Source organism: Nannospalax galili, unplaced genomic scaffold, assembly GCF_000622305.1.
Source record: "Nannospalax galili isolate Female #2095 unplaced genomic scaffold, S.galili_v1.0 scaffold115, whole genome shotgun sequence".
NCBI classification, from domain to species: Eukaryota; Metazoa; Chordata; class Mammalia; order Rodentia; family Spalacidae; genus Nannospalax; species Nannospalax galili.
Genome location: NW_008340588.1, coordinates 7,061,850 through 7,087,737, shown reverse-complemented (window position 1 = coordinate 7,087,737; position 25,888 = coordinate 7,061,850). Strand labels below are relative to the sequence as shown.

The window sequence follows — 25,888 nt, the reverse complement described above, 5'->3', positions numbered from 1 at the left end:
TGACTTTACTATCTGTGGTGGTTTGAATGAAAATGCCCCCCATAGTCTCTAAGTATTTGAATACTTGGTCAGTTGATGGTGCTGTTTGGGGAGGCTTAGGAAGTACAACCTTGCTGGAGGAAACACATCATTGGGGTAGGCTTTGAGAGCACATAGCCCTGTCCCACTTCCAGGATCTCCCTCTCTGCTTCCTGTGTATGCTTGAAGATGTGAGGGCTCAGCTTTCTTCTCGAGCTGCCTCCTGCCATTCCTCCCTGCCATGATGGACTCTTATCCCCCTGGAACCATAAGCCCAAATAAACTCTTCCTTCTATAGTTGCCTTGGTCATAGTGTTTTATCACAGCAACAGAATAAGTAACTAAGACACCATCTAATGCCATCATTCATTAGGGGCAAAAATAAATGAGTCAACCTATCCAGCATGCTTTACTGGAAAGAAGATGGGCTTTCTTGTTGCAGCCAAAACCAAATCTTCCTCGTCCCCATAACTTCATGTGCATGTGACCTGTGTCTTACAAGTCTCCACGCTTAGAAGTGCCCTGTTACGCTTAATGCTCTGCAATTAATCATTTAAATTTTTTTATTTTATTGATTTATTTAGTGTATTAATTACTTTTTCTGGTGCTGTGATAAAACTCCATGATCAAGGGAACTTATAAAAGAAGAGTTTATAACTTTATGGTGGTACACGCCTTTAATCCCAGCACTTGGGAGGCAGAGGCAGGTGGATCTCTCTGTGAGTTCGAGGCCAACCTGGTCTACAAAGCAAGTTCCAGGGCAGCTGGGGCTACAGGGAGACCGTCTCAAAAAGACCAATAAAAAGGAAGAGTTTATTTGAGCTTACAGTTCCAGTGGTATTGGAGTCTGTCACGGCAGGGAGGCAGGTGGTGGCTGGAATAGGAGAAGAAATCTAAGGACGATAACATCTTGAAGTAAGCACCGGAAGCAGAGTGGAAATCTGGCAAGGCTTAAGAACTTTCAAAGCCCACCCCCAGTGACATGCTTCCTCCAGCAAAGCCACACCTTCTAAGTCCTCCCAAAACAGCAACACCAACTGGGACCAAAAACTGTCCAAATACTTGGAGCCTATGGGCCACATTCTTATTCAAACCATTACTCTGTGTGTGTGTGTGTGTGTGTGTGTGTGTGTGTGTGTGTGTGTGTGTTTTAGTCCATGGTGGGATGTAGAGATCAGAGAACAACATGCAGGAGATGGTTCTCACCTTCTACCATGTGGGCCCCAGAGATTGAACTAAGGTCATTAGGCTTGGTGACAAGCACCTTTACTCACTAAGCCATTTCACTGGCCCCCTATTAATAATTTCTGAACAAGAGACCCTAAATTTTTCTCTTGTACTAGATGTGAAAATTATAATTCTTACTCTTAGCATTATTATCCATTTTAGAATATTCTCATTATTCCTCAAGGACACTATATACCATTTAGCTGTCACCCACAACCCTCTCACCTCCTCCCCAGTCCTAGGAAACTTCTAGTCTACTTTCAATCTAGTCTGTGCATATGCCTATCTGGGTGCACATTATATAATTATATAATATGTGGACTTTTGTGATTAACTTCTTTCATTTTGCATAGTAGTTTTCAGGACTCATTTAGAACACATTAGCACTTCACTTTTTTTCCTTTCTGAAAAATATTTTTAATGAGTATAGTGCTTTGATGGGATTGTGAGTGTGAGAGAGGGGAGGGAGAAAGGAAGGAACAGAGAGAAAGGGATTGATTCATGTAGCCCAAGTGGCCTAGAACTTGCTGTGTAGTTGAGGATAGCCTTGACCTCCTGATCTTTCTGTTCCACCTTCCAAGTGCTGAAATTGTAGGTGTACCCACCATGCAGTTATGTGGTACCAGAAACTGAGCCCAGGACCTCATGCTTACAAGGCAGGCACTCTACATCCCAAGCCCGGGATATATAACTTTTTTTAAACCTATTATTGATGAATATTTGGATTGTTATCCTTTTTTGGCCACTACGAATAGTGCTTCTATTAACTTTCATGGACTTTTTTATGTGGACTCTCTTTTTGTTTCTCTTGGGCATATGCCTGAGATTGGAATTGTTGGGTCATGTAAGAAAGTGGTTAGAGGCAGAACAGAGCAGACTCCATTGTTTACTTTAAATCGGTGAATTGTACAGTATCTGAAATATATATATATATATTCTAAATTGTTTGAAGAAAAAAAAAGAATTCTGCTTGCATTTTGCTCTTAATTGTAGTCTTTCGGGATGTGTAGTGTTATCTCACTGTGGTTTAAATTTCCATTTTCATGGTCTCTGATGTGTTGGATACTTTCTCATCAGCTTATTATCTCTTTTGTAAAATATCTATTTAATTTTATTGTCCAGTTTTAAATTGGGTCATCTTTTTATTATTCTTTTATACCATAACTATCTTGTTATTAGAAAATTAAGTAGCTTAGAGCAGTAACTTTTGTTATCGTTCACAGAGCCTAAGGCTCAGGAATCAGAGAGAGGGTTAACGAGATGATCCTGGCTCAAGGTCTCATGAAGCTGCAAAGTGCTGGGAAGGATTAAAGTTCCCCAGATGCTCACCTGGGATAGGAGGAACCACTTCCAAACTCCTGTGGTTGTGGCAGGCTTCAAGTCCTCACCATGTGAGCCTCTCCAGAGGGCTGCTCACATGTAGCTGCTGCCTTTAAGAGATCCTAGAGAGAAAACCACCAAGACAGAAGCTATAGTGTTTTTATAACCTAATCTTGGACCTGATTCACCAGTGCTTAGTCTATTGGTTGCACAAGGCAACCAATTTGGTCACACAAGGCAACCAAAACAGTATAGCAGGATATGAACACTAGGAGGCAGAGATCCTTCAGGTCTGTCAGGAAGCTGATTATTAAACTTGCTTTTTTCCTTTTCTTTTCCATTCTTTTCTTTTCTGGTTGCTAATCAGTCATTAAGGCATCTCAATTATTTCTTTTACAAATCCCTCAGATTTGCCTTACCTTCTCAGCAACCCACTGCTACTATTCCAATAACCACTGTAATCCATTCCAAATCTGTCATCTCCTCTTCAGTCATCATATTCTGCAGCTCAGTGTGCATTTTACACACAGCAAATCCTAAAATACCATTTTTTTAAATTATTCAGCTGCTGTATAATCTCACAATTATCTGGAGCTATGTTGCCTAATACTTGACACATGAAGCTATTGAGCCATTGAAATTCAACTAATCTAAGGGACTGAAATTCTTAAATATTGAATTCAAAAACTAAAACAGGGGCTGGAGAGATGGCTCAGTAGTTAAAAGCACTGATTGCTTTTGCAGAGGACTGCAGTTTGATTCCCAGCAACCACATAGCAGCTAACAACAGTCTGTAGCTCTGTTCCAGCGGATCCAATGCCGTCTCTGACCTCCGAGGGCATTGCTCAACAGGGGCACTTACATACATGCAGGCAGTACACTCATACACATAAAATAAAAATAATAAATAAAATAACAAAAAACTAAAGTAATATAAAAATTTTTTGCATGTTAAACTGACAGTATTTTAGATATATTGAGCTAAGGAAAATATGTCATTAAAATTAACTTCATCTGTCTTTTTTCAATTTTTAATGTGGCTACTAGAAAATTCTTAATTGCACATATGATTAAATTACATCTGTATTAGACAACAGTGGTCTATCACATTCAATTACAACTGACAAAAGAAACTGGGTTCCGCCTAGTAACTGTCTGGCCTTACTTCCCATTTACATGTTCTCATTCCTGTTACACATACCTCTCCTAGATGTCCCAGCTCATATAACGTTGATTTTCTGTCCCTCTGTCTTAGCTCACAAAAGCTATTCCACTTTTATCCCTTGTCTAAAATTTCTTCATTCTGGGTCTGGTATGCTGGCACACACCTTTAATGCGAACACTCCAGAGGCAGAGGCAGAGGTAGGTGGGTCTCTCTGAGATCAAGGCCAGCCTGGTCTACATAGTGAGTTCCAAGCCAGCTGGGGCTACAGGGAGACCCTGTCTAAAAAAAAATTGTTTAAAATTTCTTTGTCTCAAAATCTGAAGTCTAATCTTCTTGAATGTCTTTAACCTGTGCTGAACAATCCTTCTGAATTAGAATTATGTTTCTAATAAATACCATAGCTCATATGCTTCTAATAAATACCATAGCTCATATGCTTCTAATAAATACCATAGCTCACTGCTAATTGTTGCTTATTTGTTGGATGTTGTGTGTTCACATGTGTGTGCACTCATGCATGTGTGCCGAGGTCAAAAGTCAACCTATGTATCATTCCTCAGGAGTTGTTCACCTTGTTTTATGAGACAGAGTTGCCCACTGGGATCTGGAGCTACTAGGATCTGCCTGTTCCTGTCTCCTCAGCACTGGGATAAGCCCGGTACTATACCAAACTTTTTACAGTGATGCTTGTAATCAAAGTCAGGTCCTTCTGCATGTCAATGAGCTATCTCCCTAGCTCCACTAATTTTCTTTCTGAAACAAACTACGTACCAGAACTGCATGTGATACTTTGACTGAATCACAGTAAGTAGGCTTATAAATTTGATATGTCAATTAGCTGATCATGAAGGATATTTTGTGTATAAATAATTCTTACATTTCAATTAGGGTAAACTTGACATGATGTAGAAAAAATAACGACTGCAAAATTTGTCTAAATGCAAGTGCTCTTTGAATTAAATACCAACTACATATCAGTGATGAAGAAGCCAACACCAGGACTGAATGACTTATGTTGTTTGTCCCTACTGCAAAGCAGTGACTGTGGTTGTCTCAGTGTATCCCTTAAGCCTAGGCCAGTCACAGAGTGCACAGATTGTAGATTGCCTGCATGAACTCCCAGGTATATTCAAACAAGGGAATTGGATCACAGAACTGGAGGCTCCAGAGGTAGAATATCCTTGGCTACCAAAAAGATAGGCCTTGATTCAGTGACTACCAATGATGATACTGATCTCAATTTATTGAACCTCATATATATTTTTTATAATGTCACAAGATGTATGGTAAGAGATATTGTGGTGCCTGTGACTCAGCACTTCTTCTTAAGGGAGTTACAATTTTCTTGCTCTTCTACAGCTATAAATGAGCAGCTTTATGGAGCCCCAGGTTTTAGAAGTGGCTACAGTTAAATAATGAAATCTTCTGGATCCTTCTCTTTATTCTTGCTTTGTAACTAGAGAAAGTTAAATGAGCCTTTCTACAAGGAAAATGTCTGGCAAATAATCACATTTTGTCACATTCACTAACTGGTCAATCTGTTTTCTGAACTCAACAGAGAGATATGATTAGCCTAGTATAACTTTTTTTGAACTATGGTCACTTTGGATCAAAAGACTATGAAATTTGGATACTGGAAAAAAAAATATTGGAAAACCAGAAAGAACAATCTACTCCAGTTATATTTTAACTTGCTTCTCATAGTTTCTTTCTTTGTAATAATTTCCCTTTCTTCTACACATTTTTTACCTTTTTCTACCCTTCACAAGATTGTTAGTTAATTTTCTTATTATTGCTTGCATGTATATAAATGCACCCGTGTGGTGCAATGCCTGAGAGGGTCAGAAAAGGGCATCAGATCCCCTAGAACTGGAGTTACAGATGATTGTTAGCCACCATGTGGGTGCTGGGTATTGAGCCCAGGTCCTCTGCAAGAGCAGTTGGTCCTCCTAACCACGGAACCATCTCTCCAGCCCCTAGTTAAATTTTATATTGGAATAACAACAAATGCAGCCATCACATATTTATACAAGGACTGTCAAATTAAAATGACAGTTGTAGACCATTGCTTGAGATGAGATGAGAAAAGGGAAGTGAATTCCCAGTCCCCACTTTTGTTTCCCCTGCCATCCCTGATCTTCTGTTCTCCATTCTTTTAGACAGTCTCTTCTCATGGAGGGGTATGGAGATTTGACCTTCTAGGAGAAGATCCTGTGTGGCTGCACCTGTCTCTAATTTGTCATATGTGATATCAAAGTCAAAACTTGAAGGAAAAAAAAAAAACCTTGGATGCTGTCATTTATCATAAATCATCAACAGAAAATTATGTCCTACTTCATCTACTTTGACTCTTAAAAACCAAACATTCCTGTCTTGCCTTCACTGCCTTTTTGCTCTCTTTTGCCCCTAAATATATGCAGGAATTATACATATTTATATAAATTTTATCACTAGTATTGTGGGATTAATCATTGGTTTCTTTTTGCTAATTTAGGTTTTGGAGACAAGAGTTTCAATGGAGGATTTCTGAGCATAGTAACTAAATACGAGAGTATAACCTGTCAATATTTACTATTTTCTCTTTCTTTCTCTCTTTATCTTACAGAGGAAAAGAGAATTCAGTATTACGAATAGAAGAAAGCCTCTGAATAACAAATCCTAGGTGAATGAAAAAAAATTTGGAAAAGCAAAGTTTTCCATATGAAAGGAATATACATTTAATTTTATTTCTCTTCCTTCAAATAAATATCACATACTTAGAAATACAATGTCACCAGAAACATGCATGCTCTGAAAATTTAATTATGTACATACTATTATTGCAGTGTCTACATATCTACAAATAAGTCTGGGGAAACCCAGGAACATTGAGTGTAATAAATATCACAGAGGACCTTCCTGTTTACCCAGGTCCCTATGGGACTTGCTACTATCACAGGCCTTGTAAATAAATTTATCAAACTGTGTCTACATTACATACATTTTCCTAAAAATGAAGGTAAACTGACTTTGCCTAACATTGTATTGTTACTATGTACCATGGATTGTGTTCTCTGAAAAAAAGAGTAATTTTTAAAATGTCAGTGTTGGGGCTAGAGAGATGTCTCAGTGGTTAAGAGCACTGGCTGCTCTTGCAGAGGACCTTGGTTTAGTCCCAAGCACCCACCCATATGGCAGCTAACAGCCACCCATAACTCCAGTTCCAAGGGATCTGACACCTCTTCTGGCCTCTGTGAGCATTGCACACGTGGTGCACCTACATATATGCAAGCAAAAATCCTGCTTTAGGTCACAAATGGAAGGTTTTTTGGAAATTTAAGACAGTATAATTAGTATGTGAGAGATCTGCTTGTCTCTTTTTGCTTTCCAGCCTGATGCTGACTTAAGTTTTATCAGAATGATTTGGTAGCCTGAGGTGTAGAGGAGATATGGGTTCAGCTGTAGACAGACATTTTAAAGAAGCCTCTTAATGCTGTATAATTAATGCTTAAGACATAAAATTCTTTATTCTCTATGAAATAAATTTTAGATTTATACTTTCCACAAAAATCAAAAGATTAAAAAATTATGTACAGTTTTTAAAAAGTAAACTCATTTTCAAAATACACAAAAGAATTTACCAATTGGTGCATAAATATTTAAGATAACAAACTATACAATAAAATGATTTTTCAAGCTAAAGTGTACCAGATGACCCAACAATAAGCCATCAGTTTTAGAATCATTTGTGGAAAGCTAATATAACCCTGAAAATGTCTAGGAAAGTTTAAGAATTGAAGGAAATGACTCACTGATAACATTCTTGCTCCAGAGGTTAACCTTTGTACTGAACAGCAGAGGAGATGGGGCCAGGCATTTGCTCAGGCACATTTAGGTGGTACACAGGGACAGGCATCAATGTCCAGTCTTCAGTTTCCTTGAGACAGGGAGGAGCTAAAATCCTCCAGATCCTTCAAAGGATCCAGATACTTCAAAGCTTTGGCTTTTATTGTACTTGACATCTGGGGATTCAGTAAGCACCAATTCTGTGGAAAGATAAGAGGAAAAAAATGGAATTCCCATTTTATGAGGTTGTCTTATATACTCAAGGCCCAGTGAAACCTTGATAAAGAGAAGCATATATTTCCCATCATAAAGACATGACTATAAAGTTAAGTGCTATGATTTGGTCTAGAAATTGACCTCTGCTTTTGATCTTTTAGCTACTCTTAGCTGAAATACTACATTTGATTCCCTCTAGTTTATATAGTTTAACAGCCCTGCACTTTAAAAAATTGTTTGTTTTTATTTTATGTGTAGGAATATTTGTCCACGTATATGTAAGTGCATTATATGCATACAATGTTTGTGGAGGTCAGAAGAGGGCATTGGCATCGGATCCCCTGGAACTGGAATTATAGACTGTTGTTAGCCATCATGTGGGTGCTGGCATCTGAACCCAGGTTCTCTACAAAAGCAACCAGTATTAACCACTGAGCCTTCTATCTAGCCCCAAGCAACCTTGCATTTTTAAGAATTCAGTTTTAAATATTCTGTCACTAATGTTAAGGATTCCTGTCTAAAAGTTCTTTTAAAAAAACTCATATATGAGCTTGGCTTTCATGAGATTCAATCTTGTATAAGATTGAATGACTAAAATTGGTTTATATTCACTAATGATTTAAAGGAACCATAAAAGTAAACAACGTGGTGCAACAACTTTCTTACAATGAAATTAACTTATATCCAGCCTGCACTATAATGCATTTATTACTTACCAAGCATTCTATGATAGAGTTATTTTTACATATGTTTAACAGAAGACACACAGGTGGCAAATACTGCAGAACTCATTGCAGCCCAGTGAACCACAGCCAAAGTCAACTTCAACTTTCTCGAGTTACCAGGTGCAGCAGTGACAAGCACACTATGTTGATGTATTAACAACTGGTCATGTCAACGCTAACTTGAAGGGACAGATAGAATTTTTAAAAATTTTGTGTGTGTATGTCTATGTGTGAGTGAGTGCAGATGGCCACTGACGTCAGAGGCATTGGATCCCCTAGAGCTGGAGCTACAGGTAGTTGTGAGTCATCCCACATGGGTGCTGGGAGCCAATAGATATAATTTTATGTAAAAGATGTGACCATGTCCAGAAAGGCTGAGAATTGCTACTGGCACCGCTGCTGTTGACAGTATTGTAGACACCTCAGTTAACATATCACTGACAACATATTTCAGAGGAGTACTTACTTCATGACATGGGAAATGCTCATATGCAATGATTAAAGGGCTCTTTGTGACTGGAAAGATGGCACAGTGGTTAAGAGCATTGGTTGCTCTTGTAGAGAACTCAGGTTGGGTTCCCAGCACCCACATGGAGGTTAACAACTGTCCATAACTCCAGTTCCAGGAGACCTGTCACTCCTCTTCTGGGTCTCCTCAGGCACTTCACGACACAGGTGCACTTACATATGTGCAGGCAATACACTCATATACATAAAATAAAAATAATAAATAAAATAAAAAGGTATCTTTATAAAACAATGTTTAGTGATATTTTTAAAAAGTCATATATACATATAGAAGACTAGGAAGCTATACCCCAAAATGCTATCAGTTATAGTTTAGAGGATAGGTTTTGTTTCCTTCTTTAAACTTTTTCACATTTTTCAAAGTCTCTATAAATTTTTCTTCACAATGCAATAATTTTATAATCAGAAAAGGTCACTGAAAATAGCAAATAAGTTTCATCTGAAAGTAATAATGTTTCTGATATTGAGTTGCCCCGTGAGTATTGAAATATATGGCATTGACACAATATCTCGAAGGAGAATGTCTGAAGCAAATAATGGACCCAGAAATGTGGCTCAGAGAAGAGAAGAACTCAATACATGATACCATACTGCAATCATCTCAGGCTAGCAAAAATGGGATGTTTATCCAATATGGTATAAGAAAAATTGGCTAGCTATATGGGGAGAAATCAGCTTGTAGTTTATAGGTTATTAACAACTTATAGGTTATTAAAGACCTAAACTTTAAAAATCAAAAAGTAAATAAAGTTACAGGAACATTAGTTAATATCGATCTGCTCTTTAAAAAGAATTTTTTGGGCATATAAAAATTTATACATTTGATGCCACTTTTTGTTTTTGATAAGACAGGGTTTATGTTGCCCAGACTGGCTCCAAATCCTTCCACCCAAGCCACCCTCCCTCCTCAACTTTACAAGTGTCTAGGAATATATAAACAAGGATTATCATGTCTGTGTCTCAAAATTTAAAAATTCTAATAATAAAAATTTTTACAAGTCAGGAGTGTTGGTTTATACCTATAAGCCCAACACTTGAGGGGGGTTAGAAATATCACAGTTCAAGTCCTGTCTGGGCTACAGAGCAAGACATTGTCTCAAAATATTGTTACATAAAACTGGATGGCAAACTAAGAAAAATTTGAAACAAACATGACAAGGAGTTTCCATGTTTGCTAACTTGCTAATGGAACCACACAAGAGAAAAAAATTCTACCATACTGCTAGTCTATGAGTTCCACAAAAGCAGAGGCAACACTGGATTGCTGACCATTTTATGTACAGTAACATAAGTTAGCCCGAGCATTAGACAAGGATTTACTATGTATTGAATGAATAGAGAAATGATCAAATATGAAAAGGCAACTAAAAACAAAGAGGACGAGGGAAAATAGAGACAAATTCTCTCAGTAGCAATAAAAATGCACAAACACTAAGACGAGGAACTAAGAGAATTCCTTTTGTGTATTTCACGAAAAATGCAGTAATGAGTAGGCAATGTCATTCACCATGAGGCATGTCTTGGGGGGCAATTGGCAAAATCATATTGTTGACCATGTAATTCTAGAAATATAAGGAAATAGAATAGACACTTCTATATATGAAAAATAAATCTTCCAAACTCTAGACTGTGCAAATTTGTGTTTTTAACGTGTGTAACAGAGTCATGGCAAAGTCACTTCAAAGGTAAGAGAAGGTTCCCACAACCTTATTTCAGCTAGAGCAACTCGGGTTTTGTCTAATCTAGACTTTATACATAAGAAACGTTTACCAAGGATTCTGCTAAGGCTGGGCACAGAGGTACATGCTTATAATCCCAGCATTCCAGAGGCTGAGGTAGGAGGCTATCCCAGGCAACATAAGATTCTCTCTCTCTCTCTCTCTCTCTCTCTCTCTCTCTCTCTCTCTCTCAGAATTTGAGCACTACTATACTGAGTATATAGCTTCTTAATAAAATGCAAGTGTGTTACTTTTCAAAAACTACTGGAGAAGTTAGGAGGGATAGTCAAGGAGAATATTCCCAAACACTGACCTCACAGCAGTCATTCAAATTCCTGCTCAGGAAACATGTAAATCATTCTACAATTACCCCAGATGTAAAATCTGAGAATTTCTAGGACCTGTGACCATGAAGAATAAATTTGTGATCAGCAGCATCCCTTAATATATACCAGTCTGTCATAACAGGAATCAGCTCCTCTGATGTTGCAACTGAAGAGATTTTATTGAGGAGACTATAAAAGTCAGGGTTGAATTTAGAGTTGAGCTGGGAACCAGTAAGGGACATGGATGTATGCAGGTGCTTGCAATAATAACTTTAGCAGGACAAGCCTGATGAAACATTGGTGGAATCATGTTACTACAGCCCAATGGAACAATGGAAGCTGGAACAAAGGAGGGAAGGGGAAGGGAGGGGAGGGAAAGGGAGGGCAGAGGAGGGGAAGGGGAGGGTAAAGGACGGGATATATTTCTGCCTTTCAGTCAATTTAAGACCAGCACCTTGTTTTCTACAGCCTGCAAACTAATCATTTTTTACAATTTTAGGTCATTGTGATGGCTAATCCTGGGTGTGCTGGCTTGATAGAACAATGGAATGGCCTCTTAAAGAGACAGTTACAGTGCCAATTAGGTGGCAATAGCCTGAAGGGCTGGGGCATGGTCCTCCAGATGGCAGTGTATGCTTTGAATCAGTGTCCAATATATAGTACAGCTGCTCCTATAGCCAGGATTCACAGGTCCAGGAATCAAGGGGTAGAAGTGGGAATGATTCCACTCACTATCACCCCTGGTGACCCACTAGGAAAATTTTTGCTTCCTGTACCCTCGACTTTGCACTCTGCTGGCTTGGATGTTTTGGTTCCAGAAGAGGGAGTGCTTCTGCCAGGAGACACAATAAATATTTCGTTGAACTGGAAGCTAAGACTTCCCCCTGGCCACTTTGGGCTTCTGATGCCCTTTAGTCAGCAGTCTAAGAAAGGAATAACAGTATTAGGAGGGGTGATTGACCCAGACTACCAGGGGGAAATTGGACTAGTTCTCTACAACAGAGGTAATGAAGATTATATCTGGAAGGCAGGAGATTCCTTAGGGAGACTTTTGGTGTTACCATATCCTGTGATTAAAGTCAATGGGAACCTGCAACAACCCAATCCAAACAGGACAACAAATGGCCCAGACCCTTCAGGGCTGAAAGTATGGGTCACTCCTCTAGGGAAAGAGCCAAGACCTGCAGAGGTGCTTGCTGATGGTGGAGGAAATACAGAATGAGTAGTAGAGAATGGCAGTTACAAATACCACTATTTGGTTAAGAATAGGAGGCTTGTGCATATATACACATATGTTAAGCAGATACTTATGTTATTCTTTTTTTGAATGTACTTGAGATAAGTGTTAAGTGGTTAAGTGTTGTGAACCTATATGATCATATTGGGTTATGAGACACTAAAGGACTAAGCATACCTTGAAGACCTTATCACCTAGTCTAAGATATATAATGCATTGGTCATTGTATGATGGGATAGTCATATCATGTTAGGTGAAATTTTGACCTTAACATTGTTTTCATTTGAAAATTAAACATGACATAGAGAGATGCTATTGGGTGTCAAGTTGACAAGGGATGGACTTGTGATGGCAAATCCTGGGTGTCAACTTGACTGGATCTGGGATTAACTGAAATGAGAGAGAGAGACCTTCTTAATTGGATTCTCTGAAGCTGGAAGCCACACCCTAAATGTGGGTGCTACCTTGAGATGGCAGCCCGTATAAAAGGCCATGGCAGAGGAGAATGCTTTGCTTTTTGCTTTTTTGCTGCTCTCTCTCTCTCTCTCTCTCTCTCTCTCTCTCTCTCTCATGAGTTCATCTTGCTGCTGTAGACTGAAGACTAGATGGTCTTTTGGAATTCATCAGACCTTTAGCACCAGATTGGGACTACTGAGACATCCAGCCTCATGGACTAAGCAAGTACAGATTCTCAGCCTCTCCAGTGTGGTGCAGCCGTCGTTGGACTACTTGGACTCTATCTTGTGAGCTAAGCTGATAAATCCCTATACATATATATTCATTCTACCAGTTCTGTTTCTTTGGAGAACCCTGACTAATACAGTCATTTTTCTTTTTAAATGTACAGAGAAGAGAAAATCAATAATGACAAATGTGGCCTTCAAGGCCTAAAATATTTACCATCCAGCCTTTCACAGAAAATGGATTATAAATGTTCAGAAATGTAATTTTTAGTCAAAGGGTATGAATAATTTTTGAGACTTTTATTATAGTCTATCAAACTGTCCTCTTTGAGCCCACTTATGCCCTTCTCAGGAACATGTATTTGGTCAGTTGTGACAGTCTGTTCCCTACAGGTGGCTAGCCCAAACCACTAGCTCTGAGTATTATTTTCTCAGCCAATTTGAGGGTGCAACATTTTAAGTTTTCACTTCCCTTAGAAATATTTTATCATTTACATTTTTCTTTAATGATTTATTAATTTACGGTTCCCATGTAGGGGGAATAGAATGTTTTCATTTTGTTTATATGACTTCTTTTTAAATAAGGACATTACTCTCATCTTTCTTATACATTGCATATTTTTATATTTTTCTTATCTATTTTATTCTACAGGGTTTTTGGATGAAAGAAACTTAAAAGTTCACTAGTCAAATCTACTTTCCTTTGTAAATTTGCTCTTTGCTCCACACTTGTTTTGAGATTCCTTAACTTTTTAAGACTTCTTAAAGTCAAATCTTTCCATCCTATTCAAATATGTTGCCTCCATATTAGTTCCTTTTCTCATCCTTGTGGCAAAATCCCTGATAGAAACAAATGAGAGGAGAAAGGACTTCTTCTGGATCAACAGTTCCATGGCAAGAAAGGCATGGAGGAGTTCATGGTAGCAGATTTTCTCACTGGAGACCAGAAAACAGAGAGAAAACAAGCTTGTGACAGAAGTGGAGCCTGTCTACAGCCCTAAAGCCCAACCCCTATTCTCAACATCAAAAGCTTTACTAATTTTCTCTCAGATAAAGCCTTCTATCTTGGAAGGGAAGCTCATTAAGACAAAGATTGTTCTAAAGGGAGGTGAAATACTCCATCCTACAGGAAAGCTAATTAAGCTCAGGAAGTAAACAACTCAAAAGCTTCAGGAATTCCTTGAAACTGACCAGATCCACTGGGTTCCTTCTTCCTCAAGCATATTGTTTCACCAAATTTTCTCTTCCCCCTTCTTGGGAGACCCATGCGCTTGCACCCTCTGAGGTCCCAGGGTAGACAAACCAACAGAATATCTTCCATTTGGGTTTTGCATAGTTTATGATCTCCAGGAGGGGGTGACTTACCAAAGGCATGAAACACCACCATCAGTATGTCCTGCTCCCCGTCCATCTCCCCCAGCTTTTTGCACTTGGCTGCTTGCCTGCTCGCCCACCTTCACCCCATTCCCTTTGCTCAATATGGTGACGGCTCCTCCCCTTCATGCAGCTAAGGTCAACTGATTGGGTGGGAGAAGTGATGGGCTTCTGCCTGCTTGACTCCTTCCGCAGAGCACAGAGCATGGGGAGGAGGCAGGACTATAGTTCGTGTCATAGTGCTCAGATGGAGGGACTTCAGATTACACATATATAAGTAGTAAGTACTGTTAAGAGTTAACTTTTGGATTATCACACTAGTCTAACTGCCTAGAAGAGACAGAGACCAGCTGAGTTGCCTGGAAGAGACACTCTACCTGCCTACAAATTGTGTGGTGAGCTCCAGGTTTCCTACTTTCATGAGCATCATCCATGTTGGGGGTGGGCTTTGGTGATGTGGCTGTCTTTGAGTCATTTCTCTTCCTGTTGGTTATCCCTCATTAATACTTGTTGGATAAGCATGTCCTCCAAAGGACTAGGGACAGTTGGATGTCTGAACCCTAAGAGACTCCATAGAAACGGAGAGAGACAGTCACCCACCCCTCCCACCGAATCAGTCAGCTTCAATTGCATGAGGGGAGGGGTCTAAGAATAGACATAGAAGCCAGGGAGGAGGGGGGGAGCTTTGCCATCTTTGGCCTGGAAGCCAGCAGCCGCAGACCGAGATGTAGGAAAAAAAGCCCATGGTGTCCCTGCCTTTTGTAAGTAACCCCTGATCACCATCATAGCTCTGTTGGTATGCCCAAATAACAGTCTTTATCCCCTAAACTGTAGCTTAGAGGGACATTATGTCAGTTTGTCAGTCAGTTGGTCATAAGGACAGCATGGGGAGAGAATCTCAGCAGACCTGAAAGCTGGGAGCTACCTGTGCATCTCCCAGGAGTAAATTTGACTTACAATACTCCTGTTAGTAACTCCAATAAAAACTCATTTATTCACCAAGTCGAACTTCAGTGGTATCCTTACTTTGGTCTGTCATCATTTCCTGGATGAGTAGATATTTGTTCATGTCTCCCCAGGAATTGTGTCACACAACACCTCCCAAAACTGCTGCCAACTGCAAATCATGTTCAGGCACATGAGCCTATAAGGAAAATTTTTATGTTTAAACAATAATATTTCATCCCTGCACCCTATGACCATCTCATAATGAAAAAAAATGGGTTCAGTTTAGCTGCTAAAACTCCATTTCCTTATAGTTTCAACACTTTTCAAAGGTCCAAAAGTCTTCGAGACTCAATCTTTTAACAAAAGCAAGTTACCTACTTCTAATAAAGTGATACAGAACAAAAATTCCTGTTCTGAAAGGGGGAACTGGAACTCTAGCAGGGAAGGGGATGAAGCAAAGCCAAACCCACTACACCAAACACCAAACTCTACAGCCTTACATCTGGTATCTGATGCTTGTGGCATCATCTGGGATTCAGTTTGTGTCAGTTTTCTTGGCAGATGTCCTATGTTCCTAAGCGTCCTTAACCCTTATGTTCCTAAGATCCTTAGCGGTTCTAAGGATCTCTATGCATCCTTGGATCTCCATTGCAACTTGGCTTCAACCTTCAAAGCTTCATGAATGACCCATTAAGGAGCCCATGAAGGGGAGTCTAATGCCACTCCATATTACCTATTTTTAGTGTCTTTCTAGAACCGTGGAATGAGCTTCCATGATGCTATAAGTCAAATCCTGCATGCTCGCAAAGTCAATATTAGATGGAGATTGACACCAAGTTCTGCTGCAGCTGAAGATGTAGCTTGGCTCCCTTTCACTTCACCTCTGGTGGTCTCCAAGTATCTGCATGACCAAACCTGGAAAATATTTCCCTAACCAGTTCAGTTGGAGCAGGATGCTTTGGAGCTTTGAGTGGGTGAAGCCTTGTGTTCATGGATCTCCTGTTATTGTAGTAGAGTCAGAAATCTCTCTTTAATTAAGCTACTCTCTTTAACTGTTGCAGCTGCTTTTTCAGAAGTGACTTTGTCCAAAACTTTAAACTCACTCACACACCTTTCTTCACTAAACTGTATATTTTCTATATCCTTCCACCCAAAATTCTCATTGTAAATCTAGATAAACGCAGCAATAATCCTACTCTACCTTGAAATTTCCTCCCCAAATAAACTATTCTATTACATGTGAATTCAGCTCTTCTCAATTTGTAGGACACAGTTGGAACATGGCTGACTAACACAAGAACCTAACACAAATGGCCTTATGCCAGTGCCAGTAGAATTCTTGCTCCCCTCTAAGAACTTCAGAACTTGATGGTATTTCTATTGGTGTTGTGATCTTCTACACTTCTACTACAAAGGCCTGTTAAGCTCTGCTTATAACAGTCTAAGGTTCCCCTAGTCCACACTCCAAATTCTTCCACATTCTTTCCACAAGCTAGTTCCAAAGACTGAAGGACCACATGGTCAAGTTTAGTCACAGTAACAAATCCATTTTTTCTGGTACCAATTTTCTGTATTAGTTGGCTTTCTGTTGCCAAGCAAAATACGTAAGAGAAATACTTAGCAGGGGAGATGTTTATTTTGGCTCATGATTTGGGGGCTACAGTTCATTTGGAGATGGGGTAGGGATGGCACAGAAGGTTAAAGCAGCCCAAGCTGAGGCAGCAGGTGCATGAGACAGCTTGCCATGTGGCACTGGTAGTCAGGGTGCAGAGAGATCATGGCTAGAAACAGGCCAGATTGTAACCTAAAGTGCCTACCCTCAGCAACCCACTTCCTTCTTCCAGTGAGGCTCACCTCCTAATGGTTCTGTAATCTCCAAAGCAGTACCAGCTGGAGACCGAGTGTTCCAATGCACGAGCGTAGGGGTGACATCTTACAGTTAAATCATAACAGTTTGATAAAGATTTTTAAATTATGAATAGGTAATATATGAGTCCTGGAGCCAAACAAAATATTACATATTTGAGTTAAAAAAAGCCTTTTTAAGTCTTAATTTTCCTGTTCATAGATAACAGTAATGTCTACCATAAGACTGGGGTAAGATTTAATTTTTTATGTTTATTATTTATTGAGGGGGTACACAAATGGGCTATGGTGTGTGAATGGAGATTGGAGGACAACTTGTAGGAGTCATTTCTCTCCTTCTACCATGTGGGTCCCAGATCAAATTCAGGCCATCAGGCTTGGCAGCAGATGCCTTTACCCACTGAACCATCTCTCCAGCTCATGATTGAGGTAAGATGTAACAGTTGTAAATACTTATCACTATGCTATTTTCCATTACAACTCCAAGCGACTACTTCAGAACAAAGCAATACCATGCATAAGCATGTAGAGTTATAAAATAGTTGTGCATCGAAGAAACTGAACCAAGTATGGTAAAAAGGGTCCATAAAGTATGAGAGGCAGACTTGACAAATGGGAAGGGGCAATGGGCTTTGAATGCCATGCCCAGGAGCTGGCTCCTGATAGTACCAGGAATCAGGAGCCAATAAAGGCTTCTAATCAAGCAAGAGACATGTTGACATATTTGTTGCAGGATGATCTTTGCAGTAGCAAATTAAGATGTGAACTAGATTCATCCCCTGATCCATATCCCGCACCTCCCAAATTCTGTTCTGAGAGACAAATCCTTTCCCCTTCTAGCTACTTCTAAATATCATGTTTAAATTATTCCTTGATTTTTTTGCAGTCATAAGTGTTATTATAAGACCAATTAATAATAGCAGTAGCAGCAAGATGGACTTAAGTTGCCCTAATGAGAATGGACCTAAAAGACAATCCAAGAAACTAGGCATGGTGGTCCACACCTGTAATCCCAGCACTCAGAAAGCAGAGGCAAGAGGATTTCATATTTGAGCTATATAGTGAGACTCTGAAAAAAAAAGGCAGCTAAGAGAGAATTTAAATCAACAGGACCTGCTAGTGGATAAGAGTGAGGAGTGGGAAGGAGATGGAAGAAAAACTCTCAAGTAAGAGACCACAGGAGCCAGCTGAGTTACATTTGAGAGATGGATAACTCTCAAGTACAAGCTGTGTTTTCTGGAGTAGGTCAGTACTGCTCAGGCTCTGTCTTGGCGGTTCTTTAGTGCCCTGAAGGCCAAGTGGTGTCATCCCAGTGAGGCAGATGAATGGTTAGGTAGCTGGGGAAGCCTGCTAGCTAGGACTAGGTCCAGCGGTGAAATGAATTGCTGGTGAACACATCTTGTCCCACCAGGTAGGAAGGGCCCTGTCATCTGCATAAGCAACCTCTTCTGCTGCTTCTGTGCAATACTGTCCCTTCCTAGTTGTACGATGAAGGGCAAGGGGCTGTGAAACACCTTAGAGGGCCCAACACACCCACCAACAAGACAACGCCCCTTCTGCCCCAGAGCTTTACGCTGCCCTTTTAAAATTCCTACCCTTGCCACCCATTTCTATTCCCACCTACCATTCACAACTGTCCTTTACTAAGTAAGTACCACAGTTTAAAAGGTTGAAGAGGGATGATATCCCACCTATGATGAGCTTTCTGCCTCGCTGGCCTTTGGCCTACACCTTATATGGCATCTGCCCAGAAGACATTGCTATGGTTAAAGGAACATGCAGCATCCTTGACAGCAACCCTGTTAGAAGGGGACCGGAATACCGCTGGCAGGAAGTCCGCTTTTCTCAACTGCCAACCCATCTTCAAACCCACATTTTCCCCAAGAGTCCGGATGAATGGAGGAGGAAGATTCTTCAGGCGAGTTTGTGGGCGACGCCTGAGAAACCCACACACAGTGGATGTGGAGACCCTAAGCCCTTTCCTTCCTAGCCCTCCCCTCTGATTCACCACGCTCCACTTGTGACGTCGCAGACGCCTGACTCCGGCGGGCGTGGGATGTCCTCGCCCGCCCTAGAAGCCTAGAGGCGTCACGGCGCCTTTCCATGCCACGGTCCCTGGACAACCGAGGGGGCGGGGACCTGGCAGAGCCTGGTGTGCAGGCGCCGGGGGCCAGCCAAGCAGTGCGCCGCCGGACCTTCGCCTCCCTGCGGTGACCTCGCAGTCCTGCGGGCCGCTCGCTCTGCGACCGCGCTTGCGACAGGACTCCCGGCGCCGGGTCCCGAGCGAGCGCGGCCACCTCCGCGCGCTGGCACTCCCCTCCTCCTCCCTTGCTCCTCCTCCGCCTCTTCCGTTTCTCTGTGAAAGGCTGCAGCGTCCTTCTGGGCTCCGCATCCCCGCTTAGGTAATCCGTTTTCCTCCCCACGCCACCCCGGTGTCCCCGCGCCAGCGTCTCCGATCTGGGTCAGTGCGAGCCGAGCGCGCTCCATCGCCTCTCCGGAGGACAGGTGAGTCGGTCTGGAGCCCGAGGGTTGCTGGCCTCTGCCAGGGCCTGCTAGGACCCCGATGGTTGCAGCGAGGCCGCCCCGGCCTGGCCCTGCTCATTCCAGGCATCGTCTGGGCCCCCAGCCTGACCGTGCAGTTCTCAGGCGTCCCCTTGACTCTGCGGGAGCTAAGGAGAGAAATCCACGTGGGAAGGCTGCAGCAGGCAACTTTCTTCTGCTTGGCTTTGTCACTCCCACCACTAGCTTGTCTAGGATAAATAAGTGCGTCTGGCAATGGTCAAGAGAAGGGCCCCAGACTCAACAGGTAGGTGGTGTAGCTGTCAGTAACCACAGGTGCAATTTGCTCTGATAGATGCTTCCCAGGGTGGCCATAGATTGAAGGCTTCTAGGACCCACTTGATGAATGTAAAATAAACAGACTGGGACTACCTGCAGAAAAATCTTCACCCCTCTCTCTATATGTGGAACTGTGGGTTTGTGAGACAGCACAGGTAGCCAATGAGGACAGCATAGATGGGCTGCCACATCCAAAATGGCCTTGGCAGAATTGCATGGACTGTTAGACATGAGGTGTGAAAGAAAATCCAGGGAAGACGAACAACCGCGGTGTGTATTTGCCGATATCCAGTCCTAGAAGCTAGTATTGAGTAAGCAGAAGTTTTCCCGGTGTTTTGAGGATGATCACTTCAAAAGAACAAGAGGCTGAGGCCTGATAGGTCACACGTGCATCCCACGCATGAAATTAAACGTCTTTAGGACTGTTGCCCTTGATTATCCGTTTTGAAACTAAGGTTGCTAAGGCTCAGCTCAGCGGCCCCTGATAATTGTCCCATGATGTTATTTTCATCCCTTGAACTATTGACTGATGAACAAGCCGAATGTCTTCATTTGGGACTTGGAAAGTGGGGAATGTAAGGGAAAATAAAGGCAATGGAGAAGTTCGGTTTGCTGTCTTACTTGGAACCTACTTTATTTCTAAAGGTTTTTAAAATGAGTTTTATATTACTTTTGAGGTTAATTCTTAGTTGTAATGAGGATAAAGTAAGATGCATGAAGCTACACTTTACTTTTTACGTAGAATAAACTACCTCCTCTTTGCAAGCTTTGAACTGAGCCACTACTTGCTTGGAAATTGCACCTTAGATTTAAATTATAACTACACTTGGAGTAATTAGAGAGAAAAGTGGTAATTTATTCTTAGCCAATGAAATACAAGCAATAAAAGCAATTCATTATGTAGACATTTCCTCTTTTATTTCTACCTCTAATAACAAATAGGAAAATGCCTAATCCTATTTCATGATGTATAGAAATTGCTTTAAAGATAAATATGTAATATTATCAATTAAAAGAAAGCATCTTTTAAAAAATATTTTACTTATTATTTTTATTTTATGTGAATTGCCTACATGTATGTAAGGTCACCCATGTTGTGCAGTGCCTATGGAGATCAGAAGAGGACATCAGATCTCCTGCAACTGGAGTTCTAGATGGTTATTAACTGCCATGTGGGTGTTGGGAACTGAAACTGGGTCCTCTACAAGAGCAGCCAGTGCTCTTAACTGCTGAGCCATCTCTCTGTCCCGTATTATTATTATTATTATTATTATTATTAATTTTGGCCTTTTTGAGACAGGGTCTTCCAGTAGCCTCAGCTGGCCTGGAACTTGCTATGTAGACCAGGCTGGCTTCAAACTCACAGAGCTCTGCCTGCCTCTGCCTCCCAAGTGCTGGGATTAAAGGCTTGCACCACCATGCCAGGCTCTGCATTTTAATTTTTAAAGATGAGAATGAAGATATGAGTCTTTGTAAATGTCCTTGTTCAAATACTTTCGATGTCCCAATGAGGCCGGCAGAACTCTGATGATGCTTTTGTCTGAGAGTTTGGAAATAAAGGCTTTGCTTCATATTTCTCACAATTAGTTTCGTATTTCCTAAATTTGTCTGCTTGTTAAAATTACCTGAAATACTGTGCAAGTAAGGAGATGAAGACACTAGGTCAAAAAGATAGTCAAGGGGCTAGGGAGATGGCTTAATGGATAAAGCACTTCAGATCCCAAGAACCTACATAAAAACTGGGCAGGCATGGCAGTCCTCCTTTGATCCCAGCATTCAGGGGGCAGAAACAGGGGGTTCCCAGGACAAACTGGCAGACTAGACTACCTATAGTGTGCTTCTGGTTCAATGAGGGACCCTGCCTCAATAAATAAACTGAAGAGCAATTGAAGAAGACAACCACTGTCAACTTAGGGCCTCCATATGCACACACATGCACTTACACATATGCAAACACCCCACACACACATAATATACATATATAGACACACATGTACACACAAATGCTCAGTTTGCAACTTGGTATTCTCTATTTAGTTAATTACTTAGTTGGTTAGTCAGACTAATAGAAAAGTCAGACTTTTCTGTTGCTGTGATAAAATACCATGACCAAGTCAACTTATAGAAGGAAAAGTTTATTTGACTTATGGGTCCAGAGGGATAAGAGTTCATCATGGCAGGGGAGGCATGGCAGGAGGCAACCAGAACAGAAAGCTGAGCACTCACATCTTCAAGCAGACACAGGAAGCAGAAAGAGCTAACCTCAAAGTGGGGCAAAATTGTGAGCTCTTGAAGCCACCCCCAGTGTGCTTCCTCCAGCAAGGCCACATCTCCTAAACCTCTGCAAACAGTGCCACCAACTGGGCAAGTATTGAGAGCCTATGGGGAACATCATTCAAACCACCATACGTGGTCCCATGTAGTATCCCAGGCTAGCCTCAAACTCTCTATGTATCAGAGGATGACCTTGAACTTCTGATCCTCCTGCCTCTACCTCCCCAGTGCTGGTATTACAGGCATATGCCACTACACCAGATTTTATGCAGTCTTGGGGATAGATCCCAAAGCTTCATGCATGCTAGGTAAGCTCTATATTAACTGAGCTACATCGGCAGCCCACTTGATACTTTATAACTCATAATTTCTAAAAGAAAAGAGACACTTTTAAAATAGGCAAAGATAAAATTTTTAGAAGGCTAAACAACAAAATAGATGAGCTTAAAATACACAGATGGAATTCACTGTCACTAAAACGAATAGCTGATGTGATCTTTTAAGATTCTTCTACATTAAATGTTCTTAAATGAAAGCTATGGTTTTATTTATATAATAATGTTACTCATTTTTAAAATCTGAAAGTTTTATCCTTTTAGTGATTGAATAAATATTGTTGTAAACATTTTTGCAATTTAATTTCTTACATAATGTATGCAATGTTAACCCATGTTTTTTTTATTATAAACGTTTTTGACTAATGGACTTTTTAAAGACAATCTCATGTAGCCCAGGCTGGCCTCAAATTTACTATGTAGTTTAAACTGGCCTTGAACTTCTGACTCTCCCTCTTCTACTTCCTAAGTGCTAAGAGCATAGATGTGTGCACTATACCTACCTGATTCCTGGGTCTTTTACCATTATTATTACTACTATTAGTAGTGTGTGTGCATAGCGTATTTGTGTGCACATGAGAGGTTGACTTTGGGTGTCCTTCTCAATCATTCTCTACTTTAATTTGGGGGACAGCATCTCATTGAACCTGGAGCTCACTGATTGGGCAAGGCTAGCTAGCTAGGAAGCCCCCCAAATCCTCCTGTGTCTGCCTATTTCAATGTTGGGATTATAGACAAGTCTACCATGGCCATCTTTATATGGGCGCTGAGGTTTGGAACACAGGTCCTCTGCTTGCACAGAAAACACTTTACTGACCTCCCTGACCCTCTCATTTTATCTTTAATGCAGATTACAGTGACCAGTGGTCCACAGGAAAATAAAGTATTGTACCCAATAATTTCTTTTATTACTATATAGTGGATTTATATGTTATTTCTTCCTGATTAAAGAGAGAAAATAAGCATGCAGATGTGAGGAACTTACTTGTAGCTTTTATTATAATGACTTTCCAACCCATCCAGAATAAAAAAAAAAAACTTTACTTGGCCATGAAAATGATGAATTTGTATAAAAACAAATTAACAATATAGAATAGCAATATTTAATTACCAAGATTAATGGCCACAATGGGGAAAATATCCAAATTTATTTCCCTTTTCATTCCTTCCTTCCTTCTTTTTTCCTCCCTGCCCCCCCTTTTTTGAGAGGAAGCCTATTTGCATGATAGTTTCAATTTTAATCAATGAAATATTTTAAATCTCCTAAATTAAATATTTAAATTTAAATTAAAGGGCTCAATAATTAAGATTACTGGCTGTTCTTTCAGATGACAGGGCTTTGATTCCCAGCACCCACATGACGTCTGACAGCTGTCCATAACTCCAGTTCCAGGGGATCCATTGCCCTATTCTGACCTCCGCAGGCACTGTATGACATGGGTACTTATATACATGCAGGCAATACTCTCGTACACATAAAATATAAATAATAAAACATGAAATATTTTAAACTAACTTAAGTATTTGGTAACTTTACCAGTAGGTATTTAAATGTATGCTTTTTTTTAAAAAGTGAAAAATGGTAGGCTTCCTTTCTGTGTCGGTGACACATACAGTCAATATCAAGGAGGAAATTCAAATGACCAAAGGAATTTGTTCTTTTAATTTGGCTTAAGGAAATTTGGTAAAAGCGGTGCCCTGATTTTTCTTTATTAGCAGCTTTTAAAACAAGGGTTTGATCTTCCAAATTCTAAAAATACTCTCATTAACAAGAATTTACAAGACTTGTATACAACCCCAGCTTATTCTAGGAATGATTAAAGGCCTGTTTTTAAAATATGACTGATTATAATCCTCATGAATAGCCAAAAAATGAGGAAATAAAAATGAGAATCAGATTAAGAAGATAAATATTAACCAACTTACACATTTGTTTATGGTTACAAGATCACCAAGAATGCAGAAGCATTTAGTATATTTAGGTATTTCTGTACTTTAGTGAACTATCTGTAAGCGTTTTAGTACTTTGGACTTTTTCACTCAAAGGTACTATAAATACACTTTTATCAGTTCCTTTTCCTTTAAGGGAAAATGTTACATTTGGAATTCTATAGTGCTTTATTCACTATCTTGAAACATCTGTTAAAAATAAACATTTGCTTCCACAAAGTGGAAGAGTGAATGGAATGCCAGGAGCCGACTTGCTCAACCAGAAATGGCACCCCACATAACTCACAACCCTGCTGTCTAACTGTAACTTTAGAGAGGGGTATTTGGGTCAAGTTACTTATTATTGAAGGAAGAATACTTATTATTAAAGAAAGAAACGATAATCATCATCTAGAAGACTACCTAACTCATTCTTCCAACTCATGGTTCCTAATAGCTTTAATTTTAAAATTTACATAATGAATAATCTCTTCCAGGATTCATTTTTGGTGAAAGAAAATCCTTTCAAACATGTTTATCACTAATGAAATGAAAATTAGTCAATGCCTACAACTCCCACTGGGTGTCATGGGGAGATGGAATGTGCATCCCATTTGTAAGGCATTTACAGCTTTGGAGCAAGAGCCACAGTGCCCTGGGCATGACTTGGTGGGGAACTTTCTGCCCTTCTCATAAATTCCATTAACCCCTTCACTCATACCCAAGCCAGTGAATATAACATGCAGTCTATTAAAAGTCAGTGTAATTGCTGTGCAACATCAGCATCAATACCAATAACACAGTGTCCCTTCAAAATAATTTTTAAATTTCTTTTTATCCAGTCAATTAATATTTATTATGCCTTATTATGTAAATGATAAATGTCAAACACATTTGAGATAGGTATACCTCTGAACATGTAATTTTGTTCCATAGACAATATGAAAGATCACATTGGTCTTTTAGCCATTTTCTCCTGTAAATTCACCAGCATTAAGTATATTCACGACATTGTACCACTATTGCCACTGTCCATCCCTGGAACTAAAACACTGTACTCATTAAAAGCAGTTCTCCATCACCTCCTCCCAACCTGGTAACCAACATTCTCCTTTGTTTCTGTGAGTGCCACTATTCTGGGTACCTCATATAAGTGGAATTAGACAATATATATCCTTTACTTAGCATAGCATCTTCAAGGTATATCCATGTTGCATCATGTGCTTGAATTTCATTCCTTTTTAAAGGTGAATGATGTTTCCCCACCTCTTTTTTACAGAGAGTAAGAAATAAAGAGCAAGGAAGTTTTGATTGGAGCAGACTATAGCAATCATCC

At 40.2% G+C, this 25,888-nt stretch overlaps 1 protein-coding gene across 1 annotated transcript in view; it reads left to right on the top strand.

Annotated features, from left to right (window-relative positions):
- The first annotated feature begins 19,336 nt into the window (after window positions 1-19,336).
- Window positions 19,337-25,888, top strand: part of Inpp1 (inositol polyphosphate-1-phosphatase) — a 29,927-nt gene continuing 23,375 nt past the window's right edge. Inside the window, exon 1 of the mRNA XM_008835619.3 lies at window positions 19,337-19,681. The gene's annotated coding sequence lies outside the window, so the exon portion shown is untranslated. The remainder of the gene's footprint in view (window positions 19,682-25,888) is intronic.